The 21,408-nt window shown below is 42.8% G+C and overlaps 1 protein-coding gene across 5 annotated transcripts in view; it reads right to left on the minus strand.

Moving 5' to 3' along the window:
* lrch1 (leucine-rich repeats and calponin homology (CH) domain containing 1) overlaps nucleotides 1–21,408 on the minus strand; it is a 98,395-nt gene that overhangs the window by 76,408 nt on the left and 579 nt on the right. The gene's annotated exons all lie outside the window — the stretch shown is intronic.

Consider the following 21,408-nt stretch of genomic DNA (forward strand, 5'->3'; position numbering starts at 1 on the left):
AATAACCTCATCAGTCTTCTGTTCACCTCAAAACTCATATAGACAGGGCTGAATCCAATTTGCGTGTGGAACTCTGACTTTCACGTCCTATTGATGTCAGTGAGAGATGTGCATGAAAATGTAAATTTGTGCGAAGATTTTGATTCAATAGTAAACAACAGTTTGGACTATGGTGGCACTGGCCTTTCTAAACACACAGAACATGTGGGTGCTCTAATAAGTCATCCACTGAAGGTGTCCTGGTTTCCTATCCCAGTGTAGTAAACTAGAGCAGAACCCAGAAATAATATCTGACTCTAGCCTCTTCAAAGAGAATCACGTAGGCCAGGTCCCTAAAGGTACACCCAGCCTCACAGCTGATTTACTACACACCAGGATGGTGTTTATCTGGGCTACCGTATCTGGGTCAGTCTCTGATACACAGGTCAACCAGCAGTAAGAATCTAGGCTGGTGGAGGAGTCACACATTGCAGAATGTGAGGCATTGTCGTACTCTCTTCATGACTGTATTGATGTGTTTAGACCATTTTTGATTTGATTTGATCCCCAGTGATGTGGACACCAAGGAACTTGAAGCGCTTGACCCACTCCACTACATCCCCGCCAAGTAGTCCACGATCAGTTCCTTTGTCTTGCTGACATTGAGGGAGAGGTTGTTGTCCTGACACCATACTGCCAGGTTTCTAACCCACTGCCTACAGACTGTCTCATTGTCATCAGTGATCGTCGTGTCACCGCCAAATTTAATGGTGGTGTTGGAGGCGTGCGCGGCCATGCAATCGTGGGTGAACAGGGATAACAGGAGAGGACTAAGTACTCACCCTTGATGGGCCCACGTGTTGAGCGTCAGAGTGGCGGATGTGTTGTTGCCAACCCTCACCACCTGGGGGGTGTCCATTCAGGAAGTTCAGGATCCAGTTGCAGAGGAAGGTGTTTAGTCCCAGGGTCCTTAGTTTACTGATGAGTTTGGAGGGCACTATGGTGTTGAACGCTGAGCTCTAGTCAATGAACATTTGCACATCGGTGTTTATTTTTTCCACGTGGGAAAGGGCAGCGTGGAGTGCAATAGTGATCGCATCATCAGTGGATCTGTTGGGGCGGTATGTGAAATAGAGTGGGTCCAGGGTGTCTGGGATGATGGTGTTGATGTGAGCCATGACCAGCCTTTCAAAGCACTTCATGGCTACAGATGTGAGTGCTATGGGACATAGTCATTTTGACAGGTAATCTTGGCGTTCTTGGTCAAAGGGACTATGGCGGTCTGCTTGAAACATGTCGATATTACTGACTAGGTCAGGGAGAGGTTAAAAATGTCAGTGAAGACATTTGCCAGCTGCTCTAAAAAATACATTACAAACAAAACACTTTACAATTTACATACATTTAAAAAAACATGAATATGTAGTTTGTGTTTCTATCTATCAGTTACAAATACATGTCAGTACATACACACAACAAGTAGGTCACATGGGAGAGAGGCATTGTGCTGTGAGGTGTTGCTTTATTTGTTTTTTGAAACCAGGTTTGCTGTTCACTTGTGCTTTATAAGATGGAAGGGAATTCCATGCACTCATGGCTCTGTATATTACTGTACATTTTCATGAATTTGTTCTGGACCCCTGGTGGCATGTCTGGTGGGGTAAGTGTGTGTGTGTGTGTGTGTGTGTGTGTGTGTGTGTGTGTGTGTGTGTGTGTGTGTGTGTGTGTGTGTGTGTGTGTGTGTCAGTGCTGTGTGTAAAATGGCTATGCAAACAATTTAGAATATCCAACACATTAATGTTTATTATAAAAACAAGAAGCGATGCAGTCTTTCCTCAAGTCTCAGCCAAGACAGACTGGCATGCATATTATTGATATTAGCCCTCTGATTACAATGAACAGCAAGACATGACACTCTGTTCTGGGCCAGCTGCAGCTTAACTAGCTCTTTCTTTGCAGCACTGAACCACACGACTGGACAATAATCAAGATAAGATAAAACTAGAGCCTGCAGGACTCAACAGCCACACCATTCATTACCAGATTCAGCTGAGGTCTAGAACTTAGAGAATGATTTGTACCAAATACAATGCTCTTAGTTTTAGAGATGTTAAGGACCAGTTTATTACTGGCCACCCATTCTAAAACTGACTGCAACTCTTTGTTTAGGGTTGCAGTGATTTCTCTAGCTGTGGTTGCTGTCGTGTATAGGGTTGAGTCATCAGCATACATGGACACACAGGCTTTGTTTAATGCCAGTGGCAGGTCATTGGTAAAAAAAAATAGAATAAAGTAGAGGGCCAAGAGTCTTCTTTAATGTTAATCATGTGTGGTGTATCGCAGGGCAGCTCTCTTGGCCCTCTACTTTATTCTATTTTTTTTACCAATGACCTGCCACTGAAAACCCTTTGTGTTCTATTAGATACAGTGAACTCCAAAAGCATTGGGACAGTGACACATTTTTTTGTTGTTTTGGCTCAGTACTCCAAAACTTTGGATTTGAAATGATACTAGGTTAAAGGGTATGTTCATTTCATTTGAGGGTATGTTCATCCATAGCGGGTCAACCGTTTAGCAATTACAGCACGTTTTGCACATAGTCCACCCCGTTTTAGGGTATTAAAGTAGTAAAAAGTAAAGTATTTGGTCCCATATTCATAGCACACAATGACTACATCAAGCTTGTGACTTTACAAATTTGTTAGATGCATTTGCTGTTTGTTTTGGTTGTTTCAGATTATTTTGAGCCATTAGAAATTAATGGTAAATAATGTAATGTCATTTTGGAGTCACTTTTATTGTAAATAAGAATAGAATATGTTTCTAAACACTTCTACATTAATCTGGATGCTACCACAAATATCATACCCCCAAGACATGCTAACCTCTCACCATTACAATAACAGGGGAGGCTAGCATTTGGTGGGGGGGTATGATATTTGTGCATCTGTTTACATCACATACACTATCAAGCATTTCACACAGATTATCTAGATACGGACTGTTAGCATTTTGTGGCCTCTAGTAACACCCTAAAAGAATAGAATTTAGATGAGGCAGGTGAACCTGCAACCACAACACTTCAATAACACTTGACATGAGATCTTCTGTAAGCATTACAGGGATATGGCTCTGAATATATACGCAACAACATCCCCATAGGCATTCCTGTCTCTTCTGTAGATGCTATATCCTTTTTTTGCTACTGCTGTATCATCAAATTAATTATCTAAGTGAGTCTCAGAAATGGCTTATATACAGTGAGGGAAAAAAGTATTTGATCCCCTGCTGATTTTGTACTTTTGCCCACTAACACATATATTATCAGTCTATAATTTTAATGGTAGGTTTATTTGAACAGTGAGAGACAGAATAACAACAAAAAAATCCAGAAAAACACATGTCAAAAATGTTATAAATTGATTTGCAATTTAATGAGGGAAATAAGTATTTGACCCCTCTCAATCAGAAAGATTTCTGGCTCCCAGGTGTCTTTTATACAGGTAACGAGCTGAGATTAGGAGCACACTCTTAAAGGAAGATAATCTGATTTCATTGTTATCATGGATTCACATACAGAACTGAAGTCCTCTCTCAATGCCTTACAGATTGCTGTCATCCTGCTATTCTCCTGTTTAAGCTCATCGAGCTGACCCTAGGAGAACAGTGTTGCTGCCTCGAAGCGAGAATAGAAGGCATTTCGCTCATCTGGTAGGCTCGCGTAACTGGGCAGCTCACAGCTGGGTTTCCCTTTGTAATCCGTGATAGTTTGCAAGTCCTGCCATATCCAACGAGCGTCAGAGCCGGTGTAGTAGAATTTGATCTTAGTTCTGTATTGACGCTTTGCCTATTGGTTGGCTCGTCGGAGGGCGTAGCAGGATTTTTTATAGCCATCTGGGTTAGTGTCCCACTCAAGTTATTTTTACTTCATTTTTTATTACTAATAGTTTAAACAAAACAAATGTTTCTATAACACCACCAGTGATGTTACTGGTTACTGATGTTACTGATGTTACTTACCAACAGTGACAAATCTTTAGACTATTCTATTAAAACCAGCAGGAACACTAACACCAGTGACAAATCTGCAAAAAATATAGACTGACTATCTAAGATGGCGACCTCAGTAGCTCAAACCACACTTAAATACACACATATGTGTGTATATATTAAAAAATATATATATATATATATATATATATATATATATATTTTTTTTTTTTTTTTTTTTTAATTATAGACTGATAATTTATTTGTTAGTGGGCATACATACATACATACATACATACATACATACATACATACATACATACATACATACATACATACATACATACATACATACATACACATGTATTTGACACATGCTTCACAAACAACAGGTGTAGACTAACAGTGAAATGCTTACTTACGGGCCCTTCCTATCCAAATAATTAAACTGACATAAATAGATGTTGAGGCGTAATTCCCTCCTCTCTGCCTACCTATTCCATACTGATGCTGTCGAGTGATGATGAGGTCACTAGATGTGAGGCCTAGTAGAGTCTGCTGCTACCTATAGAGCCGTGACAGCCTCAGAGCAGCGGAGGGAAACACCTGTCACACATCTTAGCCTAGCTCTCACACAGCTCCTCTCCTACTGCTCTGCACTGGTCAGTGCTGGTCTGGAACATGGTGTTACTGTCTGTGTGATGTATTATGTCTGAGGGATGTGGCACACAGGCAGGTCTCTACCTTACAGAGGCCAGAAGCCATCCCAGCCCCTCCCCGCCTGGCTCATTGTGTGGAAGGGCAGCAGCTAAAGCCATTTCCTGACTGGGAAACACAGTGACACTTCCCCCTGCATCCCCCATACACCCAACCCTACATCACAGCACCCTAATCCTCCCTTCCCTTACTGCAATTTGTCATCCCTCCCTCCCTGCATCGACTTAAGAGGACACGTGACTCGAAGAACAATAGGAGATACAGTAACTGACCCTCCAAAGCGGGTTTCAGGTGACACCTTACACCAGTTGCTGAAGGAGAGGACTGTGTTCTGTTCTGTCTGTGTCTGTGCGCGTAACACCCCCAGTTCATGGATCTTTATCGGAGGGCACTACTCCAGAGCCACTACAGTACTACTGACCAAGAGGTGATACTGTTTGTGTGTACCAGGCTAAAATAGCTATTTTATGAAGGTGCTATCTGCTGTACTCATCTTCCCTCATGCCTCCATAGAACAGAGGTTTGAACCCAGCCTGTGGAGCGTGAAACACAAAAACAGACACTCATATCCGCCAGACGAGAACCTCCACCTCTCACTCTCACCATCCATCTTTCTACTGCTCTCCATCTGTCACTCTCCTTCCATTTCCCTCTGACATCTCCTTCAAGGGGGGCACGTTTTGGTTTTTGCCCTAGCACTACACAGCTGATTCAAATAATCAACTCATCATTATTTGGATTATTTGAATCAGCTGTGCAATACTAGGGGGAAAAAACATGCATCCCTTAGAGTCCCCAGGACCAAGTTTGGGAAAATATCAACGTTACCTGAGTGTTGTTAAAGCAGGGTTGCAGCATGGTTTTGGGTCATGCTCTGGCTTGAGCCATTACCCAGGATAACTAAAATAACTTGTGATTTTCTTTCGGTTCTTTGATTTCATCGAATCCATGATGTGCATATTGTACATTTACTGAAGCCATTCACTTACCACACGCACATTTAGGAACCCTCCCCAAAACAGAGTTCTATATAGCAACAAACATGTTATTGAGCCTCCAAACATCCCCAAAGACTATTTCAACATTCATAGTGTTAAAAGTACCTTAGATAGTATTTGGCACTTGCTCAAGGCTGTGGGTGTATAATGTAAAGCTTCTGAAAAGAACCCAACTGTTCAGCCCTTCTCATCCACCCCCACATACTAGAACCTCCGCAGTAACCCCCCGTGTATAAGCGAGGGGTGCGGTGATGAGAAAGAGGGGGTGAAGTTAGTGTGTCAGTATCCCCCTACAGCACATCCCAGCCAGTGGCAGAGAGAGAGCAGAGTAGGGCACTAATACAGAGGCAGGGGAGAGGGATAAGACACGGATCAGTGGTTGTAGGAGGGTGTGTGTGTGTATTTTGTACGTGTGAGAGGGTATTGTGTGTGTGTGCTTGTGCCACAGTTGAACCATGATGGGGGGTGCCAGCAAAACAGTGGGACATCACAGCCAGAGGTAATTAACCATCTAAATTGAGTTAATACCACCTATTCCTCTCTACCTTCCTAGCTCACTTTCTCTCGCTCTCGCTCTCTCCCTCTTTATCTCTATAACTTGCACATTTCCCTGGATTGCTCACATACAAAGATAAACATGGAAAACACAGATGTACCAACTACAAAAATGATATCATCCTCATTTGAGCAGTCTGGAATATAACATTATCGCCCCAGCCCCCACAAACACACCAAGCATCACACACATACAATTAAACCCAGTGTGTCGGTGTAGATCTATAGGTGTCTGTCTGATGGTACCAGTACAGCAGTAGCTACCAGGGACTGACAGGCCAGAACCGGAGGGAGGGATTACCACCACCCCCAGATAATCTCTAGTCCTAATCCCCGATTGTCTGCCGCTCACTGGGTCACAGCAAAACATCTCTAGAGCAGTGTGTGTGTGTGTGTGTGTGTGTGTGTGTGTGTGTGTGTGTGTGTGTGTGTTACTTGTTCCATAGTCATGCTCCAGACTCTTACACCAGCCCCCAAATTTCCAGCCCCCAAATTTAAAATCAGACGTGTTTACAAAAACAACCACCCACCCACACTCATACACTGAGGTTTATACTACAAAACACAATAACACTAGATTGAGGATCTATAAATCAATGCCAACAAAAGGAACACAAAGGGTAGAGGCACCAAATGTAATCCCCAGGCTATTTTAAAGTTCAGACGCACCGGTAGGATTGTCAAACGTTTGCCTGCCGACAGTATTTTGCACCTCTGAACAGTGTCAGCAGTCAATCTCTTTTGTGTTCACACAGCAAAGACCTTGGAAATCATCAGCCATTCAACCTTGTTAAAATACTCCAAACCAGAAAGTGGAAGTAGCGTTGTTTGGCAATGCATATCCATGCATAATGCCTATGGTCGAGATTCCAAGCTATCTGCGCTAATGTTGCTATTTTGTAGAAAGCCCTTGTTGATACTAGCGAGATGGCCACAGCTAGGTAACTACCTAGAAAGATGACGAAGAAACAATTTAATTCACTCTCCACAATCCCATACTGCCAGTGCCAGTCCATAGCCAAATGTATAGCCAAATGGTCCCGTGTGGCTCAGTTGGTAGAGCATGACGCATGCAATGCCAGGGTTGTTTGTTTGATTCCCACGGGAGACCAATACAAAAATGTTTCCACTCACTACAGTAAGTTTCTCTGGATAAGAGCGTCTTCTAAATGAAAAATGGAAATGTTTAGCTAGCTAGCTATCGTTAGCATACTCACTATTTAGCACAATATAGCTAGCTAAGGACTCTCTCTCTCTCTCTCTCCTCTCTCTCCTCTCTCTCTCTCTCTCTCCTCTCTCTCCTCTCTCTCCTCTCTCTCCTCTCTCTCCTCTCTCTCTCTCTCTCTCTCTCAGGACCTGAGCCCTAGGACCATGCCTCAGGACTACCTGGCCTGATGACTCCTTGCTGTCCACCTGGTCGTGCTGCTGCTCCAGTTTCAATTGTTCTGCCTGCGGCTATGGAACCCTGACCTGTTCACCGGACATGCTACCTGTCCCAGACATGCTGTTTTCAACTCTCTAGAGACAGCAGGAGCGGTAGAGATACTCTGAATGATCGGCTATGAAAAGCCAACTGACATTTACTCTTGAGGTGCTGACCTGTTGCACCCTCTACAACCACTGTGATTATCATTTTTTGACCATGCTGGTCATCTATGAATATTTGAACATCTTGGCCATATTCTGTTATAATCTCCACCCGGCACAGCCAGAAGAGGACTGGCAACCCCTCATAGCCTGGTTCCTCTCTAGGTTTCTTCCTAGGTTCTGGCCTTTCTAGGGAGTTTTTCCTAGCCACTGTGCTTCTTCACTACCTGCATTGCTTGCTGTTTGGGGTTTTAGGCTGGGTTTCTGTACATCACTTTGTGACATCAGCTGATGTAAGAAGGGCTTTATAAATACATTTGATTTGATTTGACTGCACTAACTCAGCAGCTAACACAGGCAGCTGTTTCATGGAAACTAGCTAATCCATTGTGATTTAATTATAATGTCAATACTAGCTACAGTGGTTAGCTAGTTTGGTGGAAGTATTTTGTGTTGTGTGCATTGCATCTATGCACTTAGCTAGCTACCATCCCATAGCCTTCATTGTATATGAAGTGTGACTGGCTCATCAAGGGATGTACAAAGAAAATGCTCTCGTTTCTTTTTTTTTGTTGGCTCCTCCACATGGGGGCTTCTGCTCTCTGATTGGATAAAAGTCAAGTTGTTGGCCACTGACGAGTATTGTGATTCTACCAGTAGAATCGGTATGTTTGTAGCTACCGGGTTGGCATGCAGCAGGTACCGCTTTTGTTCTAGGAAGAGAAGGAACGGCCTCCCACTGTGATAAGGGGCGACACCTTCTCTGAACAGGGCCATGAAAATTAACAATGCATTATCCCCCATTAACAATGCATTATCTTCAATCCCTCCAGGACACCTACAACACCCAATGTCACAGGAGGGCCAAAAAGATAATCAAGGACAGCAACCACCCGAGCCACGGCCTGCTCACCCCGCTACCATCCAGAAGGTGAGGTCAGTACAGGTGCATCAAAGCTGGGACCGAGAGACTGAAAAACAGCTTCTATCTCAAGGCCATCAGACTGTTAAATAGCCATCACTAGCCAGCTACAATTTGTTTACTCAATCCTGTACCTTAGAGGCTGCTGCCCTATATACATAGACATGGAATCACTGGTCACTTTAATATTGCTTACATACTGCTTTACTCATTTCATATGTATATACCGTATTCTATTCTACTGTATTTTAGTCAATGCCACTCCGACATTGCTCGTCCTAATATTTATATATTTCTTAATTCCATTCTTTTACCTTTAGATTTGTGTGTATTGTTGTGACTTGTTAGATACTACTGCACTGTTGGAGCTAGGAACACAAGCATTTTGCTACACCCGCAATAACATCTGCTAAATATATGTGACCAATCAAAATGTGATTACATTTGTTAAGTACCTATCGGCAGTCTATCGATAGTGAGACTTTTGTGGGTTACATGCTTTAGTGGTTAGGTTGAAGATGATTAAATTTAATTAAATTGCATTCCTTTCAATTCAAATAACTTTACTGACCTAATAGGTCGTTAGAAGTAATAAGTCAGTAATAAATTGCCAAGCAAAGTAGTCTTTCATTGCCACCCAGCACATCACTCCTGAATCTGTCCACATTCTGTAGGCCCTATAGAGTTTATACCCTGCATCTCTCCACAGTAAATCCTAATTTAACGAGTCATGATATAGTGTAACCCAATCTCTTGCTGATCTGGCCTGTCTCTGGCCTGGTCTATCGGGGCGACACCTCCTCTGAAGAGGGCCATGAAAAGCTCCATTAACCATCCATTAGCTCATTATCTCCAATCCCCACTGCCTATACTATCCTCCACCATAGCACCCACCGTCGGGTGTTTATCCCATCACCACGGTTATCGTCGCGGGAGCTAGCCCACGGTGTCTTGTCTGAGATCTAGACCGGAGCTAGAGACATAGGGAGCTGTTATGATTAGATTCTAGAATGTCGGGGGGGGGGGGTCTAAGATTCATATTATCCTCACCAGGATAGGATTTAACATGGATTATGTGTGTGTGAGGGAGACAGAGTCAGAATTGGAGTGAGAAATGGAAAGATGGAGACTAGTGATAGAGGCAGTGAGTGTGTGTGTTTTTGGTTTTCCTATCTCACAAGGATGGTAAAATAAGAATTAGCAGGACATTTCGCCTGTCTCCACAGGAAAAAGGCTATTTTAGGCTTAGGGGTTAGAATGATGGTTAGGTTTAGGAGTTAAGGTAAGGGTTAAGCTAACTGGACTGTTTAGCTACTGGACTCTTAAGCTAGGACAGATTTAAATATGTTCTGGGATTCATCTGATAATATTGAGGAGTTTCCCACATCAGTCACTAGGTTCGTTAATAAGTGCATCGACAACGTCGTCCCCAGAGTGACCATACGTACAGTGCATATCCCAACCAGAAGCCATGGATTACAGGCAACATCCGCACTGAGCTAAAGGCTAGAGCTGATGCTTTCAAGGAGCGGGAACCTAATCCGGACGTTTATAAGAAATCCCGCTAAGACCTTCAACGAGCCATCAAACAGGCAATACAGGACTAAGATCAAATCCTACTACGCCGGCTCTGATGTTCGTCAGATGTGGCAGGGCTTGCAAACTATCACGGATTACAAAAAGGTAAACACAGCCGCGAGATGCCCAGTGACACGAGCCTCCCAGATGAGCTAAATGCCTTTTATGCTCGGGTTGAGGCAAGAAACACTGAACCATGCATGAGAGCACCAGCTATTCCGGACGACTGTGTGATCTCGCTCTCCTTGGCCGATGTGAGAAAGACCTTTAAACAGGTTAACATTCACAAGGCCACGGGGCCAGATGGATTACCAAGATGTGTACTTATGCGCTGATCAGCTGGCAAGTGTCTTCACTGACATTTTTAACCTCTCCCTGACCCTGTCTGTAATACCTACAGGTTTCAAGCAGACCCTGTGCCCAACAACGCCAAAGTAACCTGTCTAAATGACTATCGCCACGTAGCACTCACATCTGTAAACATGAAATACTTAGAAAGGCTGGTCATGGCTCACATCAACACCATCATCCCAGACACCCTGGACCCACTCCAATTCGCATACCGCCCCAACAGATCCACAGAAAATGCAATCTCCATTGCACTCCACACTGCCCTCTCCCACCTGGATAAGAGGGACACCTATGTGAGAACGTTGTGCATTGACTACAGCTTAGTGTTCAACACCATAGTGCCCTCCAAGCTCATCACTAAGCTCAGGACCTGGGGACTGAACACCTCCCACCTCTACAACTGGATCCTAGACTTCCTGACGGACCGTCTCATGGTAAGTGCTACCGATGCACCAAGTCTGGAACCAACAGGACCCTGAATAGCTTCTACCCCCAAGCCATAAGACTGCTAAATAGTTAACCAAATAGCTGCCTGGACTATCTGCGTTGACCCCTCTTTGACTCATCACATACACTGCTGCTACTGTTTATTATCTATCCTGTTGCCTAGTCACTTTAGCCCTACCTATTTGTACATATCTACCTCAATTACATCGTACCCCTGCACATCAACTCAGTACTGGTACTCCGTGTATATACAGTGAGGGGAAAAAAGTATTTGATCCCCTGCTGATTTTGTACGTTTGCCCATTTACAAAGAAATGATCAGTCTATAATTTTAATGGTAGGTTTATTTGAACAGTGAGAGACAGAATAACAACAAAAAAATCCAGAAAAACGCATGTCAAAAATGATTTGCATTTTAAATGAGGGAAATAAGTATTTGACCCCTCTGCAAAACATGACTTAGTACTTGGTGGCAAAACCCTTGTTGGCAATCACAGAGGTCAGACGTTTCTTGTAGTTGGCCACCAGGTTTGCACACATCTCAGGAGGGTATTTTTTCCCACTCCTCTTTGCAGATCTTCTCCAAGTCATTAAGGTTTCGAGGCTGACGTTTGGCAACTCGAACCTTCAGCTCCCTCCACAGATTTTCTATGGGATTAAGGTCTGGAGACTGGCTAGGCCACTCCAGGACCTTAATGTGCTTCTTCTTGAGCCACTCCTTTGTTGCCTTGGCCGTGTGTTTTGGGTCATTGTCATGCTGGAATACCCATCCACGACCCATCTTCAATGCCCTGGCTGAGGGAAGGAGGTTCTCACCCAAGATTTGACGGTACATGGCCCCGTCCATCGTCCCTTTGATGCGGTGAAGTTGTCCTGTCCCCTAAGCAGAAAAACACCCCCAAAGCATAATGTTTCCACCTCCATGTTTGACGGTGGAGTTGGTGTTCTTGGGGTCATCGGCAGCATTCCTCCTCCTCCAAACACGGCGAGTTGAGTTGATGCCAAAGAGCTCCATTTTGGTCTCATCTGACCACAACACTTTCACCAGTTGTCCTCTGAATCCTTCAGATGTTCATTGGCAAACTTCAGACAGGCATGTATATGTATTCTTGAGCAGGGGGACCTTGCGGGCGCTGCAGGATTTCAGTCCTTCACGGCGTAGTATGTTACCAATTGTTTTCTTGGTGACTATGGTCCCAGCTGCCTTGAGATCATTGACAAGATTCTCCCATGTAGTTCTGGGCTGATTCCTCACCGTTCTCATGATCATTGCAACCCCACGAGGTGAGATCTTGCATGGAGCCCCAGGCCGAGGGATATTGACAGTTCTTTTGTGTTTCTTCCATTTGCGATTAATCGCACCAAATGTTCTCACCTTCTCACCAAGCTGCTTGGCGATGGTCTTGTAGCCCATTCCAGCCTTGTGTTGGACTACAATCTTGTCCCTGACATCCTTGGAGAGCTCTTTGGTCTTGGCCATGGTGGAGAGTTTGGAATCTGATTGACTGATTGCTTCTGTGGACAGGTGTCTTTTTTACAGGTAACAAGCTACGGTTAGGAGCACTCCCTTTAAGAGTGTGCTCCTAATCTCAGCTCGTTACCTGTATAAAAGACACCTGGGAGCCAGACATCTTTCTGATTGAGAGGGGGTCAAATACTTATTTCCCTCATTAAAATGCAAATCAATTTATACAATTTTTGACATGCGTTTTTCTGGATATTTTTGTTATTCTGTCTCTCACTGTTCAAATAAATCTACCATTAAAATTATAGACTGATCCTTTCTTTATCAGTGGGCAAACGTACAAAATCAGTAGGGGATCAAATACTTTTCCCCCCACTGTAGCCATGGTATGGTTTCTCATTGTGTATTTATTCCTTGTGTTATTATCTTTCTATTATTTTTCTGTTTTTCTCTCTGCATTGCTGGGTAGGGCCTGTAAGTAAGCATTTCACTGTTAGTCTACACCTGTTGTTTATGAAGCATGTGACACATAACATTTGATTTGGTGTAAAGGTTAGATTTAGGTTTAGGGTAAATAGGATTTTGAAGGGGAATCAAGTGTTTGGTCACCACAAATAGTATAGTAAAACAAACGTGTGAGAGTGAGAGAAATAGACGCAGAGAAAGAGGAACAGAGAGAGGGGGAGAGAAGATTTGTGAGTGTGTCAGCTGTGGGTTTTGACAGTTCTCTGCTGTGGTTTTTGACAGTTCTCTGCTGTGGTTTAGGACAGTTCTCTGCTGTGGTTTAGGACAGTTCACTGCTGTGGTTTAGGACAGTTCTCTGCTGTGGTTTATGACAGTTCTCTGCTGTGGTTTATGACAGTCCTCTGCTGTGGTGTATGACAGTTCTCTGCTGTGGTTTATGACAGTCCTCTGCTGTGGTTTATGACAGTTCTCTGCTGTGGTTTCTGACAGTTCTCTGCTGTGGTTTATGACAGTTCTCTGCTGTGGTTTATGACAGTTCTCTGCTGTGGTTTATGACAGTTCTCTGCTGTGGTTTTTGACAGTTCTCTGCTGAGGTTTATGACAGTTCTCTGCTGTGGTTTATGACAGTTATCTGCTGTGGTTTATGACAGTTATCTGCTGTGGTTTATGACAGTTCTCTGCTGTGGTTTTTGACAGTTCTCTGCTGTGGTTTTTGACAGTTCTCTGCTGTGGTTTTTGACAGTTCTCTGCTGTGGTTTTTGACAGTTCTCAGGTGTGGTTTCTGACAGTTCTCTGCTGTGGTTTTTGACAGTTCTCTGCTGTGGTTTATGACAGTTCTCTGCTGTGGTTTTTGACAGTTCTCTGCTGTGGTTTTTGACAGTTCTCTGCTGTGGTGTATGACAGTTCTCTGCTGTGGTTTATGACAGTCCTCTGCTGTGGTTTATGACAGTTCTCTGCTGTGGTTTATGACAGTTCTCTGCTGTGGTTTATGACAGTTCTCTGCTGTGGTTTATGACAGTTCTCTGCTGAGGTTTATGACAGTTCTCTGCTGTGGTTTATGACAGTTCTCTGCTGTGGTTTTTGACAGTTCTCTGCTGTGGTTTTTGACAGTTCTCTGCTGTGGTTTATGACAGTTCTCTGCTGTGGTTTTTGACAGTTCTCTGCTGTGGTTTTTGACAGTTCTCTGCTGTGGTTTTTGACAGTTCTCTGCTGTGGTTTTTGACAGTTCTCAGGTGTGGTTTCTGACAGTTCTCTGCTGTGGTTTTTGACAGTTCTCTGCTGTGGTTTATGACAGTTCTCTGCTGTGGTTTTTGACAGTTCTCTGCTGTGGTTTTTGACATTTCTCAGGTGTGGTTTCTGACAGTTCTCTGCTGTGGTTTATGACAGTTCTCTGCTGTGGTTTTTGACAGTTCTCTGCTGTGGTTTATGACAGTTCTCTGCTGTGGTTTTTGACAGTTCTCTGCTGTGGTTTTTGACAGTTCTCTGCTGTGGTTTTTGACAGTTCTCTGCTGTGGTTTATGACAGTTCTCTGCTGTGGTTTATGACAGTTCTCTGCTGTGGTTTATGACAGTTCACTGCTGTGGTTTATGACAGTTCTCAGGTGTGGTTTCTGACAGTTCTCAGGTGTGGTTTCTGACAGTTCTCAGGTGTGGTTTTTGACAGTTCTCAGGTTTGGTTTTTGACAGTTCTCAGGTGTGGTCCGTACACATACAGGACAGACTCTCCCTCCAACACCCCATCCCTGGCTGCATTCCTGGGAGTGTGTGTGTGTGTGTGTGTGTGTGTGTGTGTGTGTGTGTGTGTGTGTGTGTGTGTGTGTGTGTGTGTGTGTGTGTGTGTGTGTGTGTGACAGGACATCCCTGGGAGGGGACAGAGAAATAAATGGAAGTAGGTACAAGAGTGGATCCTGGCAGTCAGATCCTGGCAGGGAAAGAACAGTGGTGGGGCTGGTCTGGTCTGGGACTGAGGGTCGTAAACATAGGATCACACACACTGGGAGGGAGGTGGCTCTTTAGGAACCAGGGAACCGGATCTCTGACATCACATCACCTGTGGCGGTCGGTGTCGTTGAAGATGAGGGAGTATGCAAATGTATTTTATGAGTATGGCCTTATTTCTGTTACAGCATATTGGATGACTGTCATTCACATTCCATTCACCCAGCTCAATGTAACATAGGCTACTACATGATACTTGAATTTCCCTATACCCATCACCTAGCCTATGAATGAAAGTTTACAACGTAGGTGCACAGGTTGAGAGAATTTTTTGTAATCAAGGTGACAGTAACACATTCAATACCGCCTTGCACACTCTTGCCTGCATCTATAGCTGGTCTAGGGTGTACTCATTAGTCCAACAGTGCAAACAAGGGTTTCTATTGGAGAAATGCAGGTATGTTTATACCTGTTTCGTTCCGTTTACTACGGTTTAAGAAACGGTTTTCAACAGAATTGGCTGAATTTATACACACCTGATCACACGCAAACACACAGTTTACTTTCATAGCAGCCACATGATCACTTTGCCCCTTGTAATTCCTTCTCGCATCTACACGCTCTCCTCCTCTCTCACCGTTTCCCTTCGCTTGTGGACTTCAGTTAACAACACATCCGCTGCCTGTGACAAGGTAAACAACCTTTCCAAGCCAAACCTTCATATTATAACCGCTAACCGCTACACACAGCCTACATCATTGTCACCATATTTTCTGAAGTCATAGTAAACATAGCTAATAGAACTAACGCATCAGTAAACCCGCTACAATCATGCAGTAGTGTAGTCAGCAGAGCAAGCACTTTAGCAGTTACACCGGCGTCCCCGGTGGTAATAAATGAATAAAACCAAAAGCTTACACCCAGCTCCAATTTTGGATAGCCATAGCCAGCTAGCTAACATTGCTTCCCTCTCTGTTTGAGCTGGGTGTTTGAGTAGGCCAAACATCGCTAGCTCTCCCTCTCTCTCATGCTTCTCCTTCATTTTTGAAGAAATGTATTTGTTAAAAAACTGTTCAATATTGTCTTTCTCTCTCTTTGAGTCAACTACACACCACATTTTATTCACTGCAGTGCTAGCTAGCTGTAGCTTATGCTTTCGGTACTATTGCTACCCGACAGAGTGCTGCTGAGGCCACTGTAGACCATTGCAAAACGTGGTGTTTTAATCAATAATTTGGTGACGTGAATATATTTTGTATAGATTTAAAATCAACATTTTTATTTATATGTTTCACTATAAAAAAAAATAATGAAATTCACTATGGTCCTGCCCTTCCTCCTCTGAGGAGCCTCCACTTATCACACACACACACACTGAGGGAGAGTCTGGCAATATGATGTAGTTACAGAATGTGTATGGATGCCTTGAAACAATGCCAGAAATGCCCTTCTCTGCTGTTTAGAATAGAATGGGAGGCTGCAGTGCAGTTTCGTTTCTTGCCCATTCCTCAGAACAGGCCAATAAAACCACTAGAACTGACTATTACAATCTGAAACATAAATAACCAAGGAGAAAAATGCTGCCATCAGATACATAACATCACCAAAACATTCAGGCAACATTCGTCACAAGCTGAAGCGGATGACTTTCTTACATTTCTGTATGGTTCCCATTTCCTCAAAAACCTCCCCTGGGAATCATTATGAAATCAATCAGGCTATTTCTAGAGACAGCCTAAAAAGGGCTCCTCTGGTCTGGGTGAGTTGAGCTCTGAGGTCCTGAAGGCAGAATGGTAATGTTGCTGAAGTGTCCTCCTCTACTTTCGGCTATCTGATTCGACCCATAGGACCTTTTAAGGCTAAACACTTTTAGGACCCTCATAACATCAAAGAGTAAGGAAGATCTCCTTCTGTGTACACACACTCATACACACAGTTAAACACATTTCGAAGGCAACTACTTAAGGCTAATTTGAGAGAAACTATATATTTTATCCAAATATAGTCCTCTCCTTCATCCCAGTGCAACTTCACAATGTTGATATACCCAGCAATGTTGACGTTACCCGTTGATATTATATCTATAAACAACAGAGTGAGTGACCAAACCTAACAGACCAGTTTGGGTGAAGATACTAGCCTACTGTTCCAATGTTCACTCAATTCAACCTTAAGCACTTTGTGTGGCCCAGTGCTTGTCTGTGTGTGTTTGCAGTGAGTGGACAGAGCAGTAGGGTCAATAGCTGTGTGTGTGTAAGGGAAAATCTTCACAAGTTACATATCGGGATATTATTTATGACAATATATAGTATCGTTTTGACAATATAGCAATATTATTTTTGCACTAGTTGGCTATACCTGCAACAAAACTCCAGTATTTTTCCTTCCTTCGTGTAGCTTTTCTCCATCTTCTTTTTAAATAGGGAGCCAATTTGTTTTCAGCACTTTTATTTCCATGACTGATCAAAGCCATGAGTAAACATGGTGAGAAATATGTTTGGAATATTGAATGGCAATACACATAGAATCGTAAGAATCGCAATGCATATTGTGTCGGCACCTAAGTATCATGATAATATCGTATTGTGAGGTCCCTGGCAATTCACAGCCCTGGTGTGTGTGTGTTAACTGTGAGTAATGTTATCAGTGTGTGAAACCAGTCAGACAGTAGTAGAGCAATTGTCACCTCTAGTTATAGCTAGCAGTCCTCTGGCCCCCCTGCTGTGGCAGTCGACCAGGGCCACGGATCAATCTCAGTCAGAGTGGAACTCAATGCCAGGGAAATGGGGGCAGCGGGTTAAAAGGGCACCTACATCAGATTCAGGCCACATAATGTGGTATTGCATACCAGCATCAGTCTGTACACAGGTCCTAACATGTAGGAACCGTGTAGACGGAATCTTTTGGTTTTAGGCAGATATGAAACTGCGTTTAGTAAGAACAACTGTGTGAGTGTGTATACTTGTGATACCTGACAGTGCTATCCTGTAGTGACTCGTTCTCTAGCTACAATATTACAGCCGATTCATGATGTCATCACAGGTAAAGGTGCAACCGCAATCAAGGGATTTCCCATGTAAAATAACAAAGCACACTTTGGAACACTTTGATACTTCCTCGACCAGTCATCAGTGTAGCCTGTCACCTATAGGTAGCCCTTCCCCAGACTTGGTTATAGTGGTGCTGTACATATAAAGAAACACTCCTTCTGACTGATTGACTGACGACAGAAGAGTAGCTAAAGGCCTGTTTGTTGCCTCTGGTGTGTGTCTGTGGGGATAAGGATGATGGAATGTTGCCAACTGTAATTTAGTATCAGAAATTCAGAATGTGTACGATGGACTGGAAGTCCCCACCTACTGCTTCCAAACCCAGGCACTCTTTAGGCCTAATGCAATTATTTATTTTCCAATCCAGTTTCTCTATTCTACAGTGATGTGCATCACATAAAGTAGAGTTACTGTCTAATTATGTGTGCAGTCCTAAAAACATGCAGACAGGGTAGTCACACAAAGACAGGGAATTACTGTCAAACTCATTGACACACCTTATTAGGCTATAACCTACTCAAATGGCTGACAGGTCAATGGTGAATTGCTGTAGTGCTCAGTCATGCATGGCCCAACCAATCTAGAGTACAAAATAATGAAGTTCATAGTGTGACTGTTGGTTGACACAATGCAAACTTTATTGTCAAGTACATTGGCGAAATTGCCACGGGGGATGGGGGGACACATCCGCCCAATAATTTCTGGGAGGAGTTCAGATAGCATATGAACACATCATAAGCAATGGCAGAATGTGTAGAATTGTAGGAAATTAGCTTTAAAGGAGAAATGTTAAAACCAAATCTCTATTTTGATGTAAATGGCATGTTGTAGAAGGGTCCAAACAACTTTGTGATTTCACATGTTTTAGAGAAACTGAAAAAACATGAACAGAATCTCCAAAAACAGTTTTCATTCTTTATCCGTAATGTTATATTCCCTTTTACGCGACTCGAGCGGTTCCATTTACCGTGCAGCCTGCTGCTACAGGTAACTGCCAAAATAAAGGAAACACCAACACACTGTATAATGCCTTAATAGGGAGTTGAGCCACCACGAGCCGTCAGAACAACTTCAATGCGTGTTGGCATAGATTCTAGAAGTGTGGAAGCACCCCATGCTTTCAATATTATTTTTATTAAAGGTTGACACAGGAGTGAATATTAATTCCTGTCGTGTCTTGTCCTGTCAATTATTTTACCCATACTGTCCTGATCCCACAACCGTTCTATAAGCCCGGAGCTTTCCTGTCCCATCGCAATAAAAATAACTCTGTCCCGTCCCATGCTCATTTAAATGTCCAGATCGCTGAAGTAACTCCCTCCTAGCTGCATGTCTGTCTGTCCCCGCTCTGCAACAGCATCACATTAGTGGAAACGAATACTGTTCTCAGGGCAAGCCTTGTTGTAGCTAGATATGTTCGAGCCGCATTAGGGACAATTTTAGCTAACTCTATTCCTAACCTTAACCTAATTATCCTAACCTGCCACGTCAATTCTCCTAACCTGCTACGAAAAGTAACTTCTGCTAGTCAAAGATTGACGTTGAGATCAGTCTTGGTTTCCACTAATGCGATACAGCCACTCGCGTGTGAGTAGCCATAGCAACTGCTCTGTGGCTGCTGCTCAGCGCTTAGGAGACAGTTACCTGAACACAGCTGATAACCACATTACGAGATTTGGGGAATGAAGGCAGTGGGAGCACTGTTCCCGTGTCAACCTCTACTTTGTATCCCTCATTTACTCAAGTGTTTCCTTTATTTTGGCAGTTATCTGTAAAATAGACAGAGAGGTATTGCTCGAGTCGCAACAAAATTGAATATAACGCTGCAGAAGTTTGGAATTACACAATTTCATGTGTACAACATCTAAAGACCTACATCACTATACTGAGAGCTTTGCTGTTTCTAAAAGGATGTATTTGGGTGTTTTTGGAGCCTTTGTTCATGCTTTTTTTCGGGGCCCCCATACTACTGTACACAACGAGGATGATGAAGTGATTTGCTGTTTAGTGTAAGTTTCTCTGAAACGTGAAATCATAATAAAGTTGTCTCGACCCTTCAATAACTTGTTTTTATGTTGTTGTTTTTTTACCTTTATTTAACTAGGCATACAACATGCCATTTACAGATATATTTTTTTTAGATTTGGTTGTAAAAAAAAGAAGATTTAAATACATTGAATGACCTGGTATGATGGTGCATTGATCAGTTATACAGTTTAAATAATTATTTTTGTGGTTTTACCCGAAGTCAACCTTTAAAGTAACTATCCAGTTTTTCCAGATTCTATGAAATATGAACTATAATTCATTATAATATGAGTGAAATAGTTTTATTTCCAAAAAAGGGTAATTAAGTATATTAAAAGGCAGCTTTTCTTTGTTGGAATGGTGTGGGCATACCCCAACATCAGAACGGTGTGGGTGTATACAGGTCCTAAAAAATATTAATGCGAGTAGACCACTGATTGGCCAGCTCCGTCTTTGAGGAAATAGCAAGCATTTTTTAAACAGTCTGTTTAAGATACAAGTTTGAGGTGGGGTTTTTAAAGTGTTTTCTCCAATTTATCCTTTGGCCACAAATACGAGTATAGGATGATTCAACAACATAACTTTTAAACGTGAGATTTTCCCTGGAAAGTTACTTTAATACAATTAAATGTTCTCTCAACCTCGTGGCAAAATGTGTAAAGTAGCAGGAAATGAGCCTTAAAACAGCAAAAAGTTATCGAATCCTCATTGAAGAATATGAAATATAGTATGAGATGAGCTATAAAACAGCACATTTTTTTCTCTGCCCCATTACAAACTTGTGTAGAGTTGCAGGAAAATAGCTTTAAAACTGCTAAATGTTCTTTCAGACTCATGACAAAATGTTAAGAATAGCATTATAAAACCTCAAATGTTCTATCTGCCCCATGTGTTAAAAAGCAGGAAGTTAGTTATTTGCCAAAAAAGAAGAAAGAAAATTCCTAACATATATATTTTTGTGACATTGCACTCATACCTTATACTGTGTTTTCTAAATACCCTTCCATATAAAAAAGTTTGCAAAAAAATAAAGCTCCCTGACCTCCATCTACTGTTCATCCTCCCCAATATCTACACCATAATTTCGCCCTAGGTCCTGCATAGGCTGCAGTCAGTGTGAAACCGAAAACAAGATTGTATGGTTCTGGGAAATAATATGGGGATTTCCACGACATCTTTTGGACACAAGTACACAGCGTGATATTCAGCTATTGTTTGTAATTAACATACAGCCAGAGGTAGCCTATAGTTGGAACGCCCAAGCTATCTATAATGCCTCATTATGTCGTTGCCTCTACGCACAATACTGAACATCTGGCCCAAAGCTTATTCTACGCAT

The sequence above is a fragment of the Salmo trutta genome, chromosome 20 (genome assembly GCF_901001165.1).
Source record: "Salmo trutta chromosome 20, fSalTru1.1, whole genome shotgun sequence".
Lineage (NCBI taxonomy): Eukaryota > Metazoa > Chordata > Actinopteri > Salmoniformes > Salmonidae > Salmo > Salmo trutta.